Here is a 1167-nt window from a genome sequence, read left to right on the forward strand (position 1 = left end):
TAACCTTGATAATTTGTCATTAGTTTTTAAATGCCTTCAATATTATCTAATTTCTTTGCTTGTTGTTCAAAACTTGCTTTGGGTATATCATCGTGTATTTCTAATATTTCTGTATCCCATTCTGTCATTTTATTACTAGACCATCTTCCCATCCCATCTTTAATATGCAGTTTTAAGGGAATCCCATTGTATGATTTTACTAACCTGACCATCATTATTGAAAGATAGAAAATGTTCAATTTGTTCCTTGAGGAAACTCTTAAATTCTTTGTATTTCATTATATACACTGGAATACTGTAAATGCTCTGAAATTTCATTGGATCCATTAATATATTAATACTTAGTGCATTGTGATCAGACAAGAGACAAGGAATATGTCAAACCACCAAGCAGCAAAATATTAACATTCCACAACTAAAACTCCAGGAATCCAAATCTCATGAAAAGTCCAATGGTCTGTATTATTCACATAAAATAAATTCTCCTAGTGCCTCGGCTTACAAAAAGCCTTTACAGAGTATCCCTATTCTAAAATACATCCCTTCTATACACTATAATCTTTCAATTACATAATTAAAACAATTATACAATTAAACTTAGGGGAGTCCCTCGTGGTCTAGTGGTTAGGATTTGGTGCTCTCACCGCCGCGGCCTGGGTTTGATTCCCAGTAAGGGAAGCTTCAATGCACCTTTTTTAGGGTTGGGAGGGTGGCCTAATGGTTAAGGGGTTTGCCTTACAAACACAAGGTACAGGGTTTGAATTTCACAGGGGATAATTGGCTAGGCTTAAAATGTCTCACAAGGGCAGTTAGCCTACTACTAATCTATAAACAATTAACAATTCCAATTACATGTTCTTTTATCCTGACTGCTAAACTTCTTTTGCTTTCACCAACATAATGGTTTTCACAAGGACACTTTAAATCATAAATAGTACCTGCACTTTTACAAGAAAAAAGTCCCTGCTCTTGAAATCTTTTACCATTTATAGTTGAGAATGTCTTAACCATGTATTTACAAACTGAGCAACCCCCACAGGGTATAGTTTCCCTTAACATTATTTCTTCTTTCATTCGACTAACTGGTCTCTTATAAACCCCATGTACTAAGAAGTCTCTCAAACTTCTCCCTCTTTGATAGGAAAAGTTAAATCTGACTTCTTTCAA

General features: G+C 34.7%; 1 non-coding gene across 1 annotated transcript; it reads left to right on the forward strand.

The window, feature by feature from the left end:
* The first annotated feature begins 606 nt into the window (after positions 1-606).
* On the forward strand, positions 607-678 carry TRNAE-CUC. The gene has a single exon. It is a non-coding gene; the product is annotated as a tRNA-Glu (tRNA).
* Positions 679-1167: the final 489 nt, after the last annotated feature.

The sequence above is a fragment of the Protopterus annectens genome, chromosome 2.part1 (genome assembly GCF_019279795.1).
Source record: "Protopterus annectens isolate FY-2018-M chromosome 2.part1, PAN1.0, whole genome shotgun sequence".
Taxonomy (NCBI): domain Eukaryota; kingdom Metazoa; phylum Chordata; order Ceratodontiformes; family Protopteridae; genus Protopterus; species Protopterus annectens.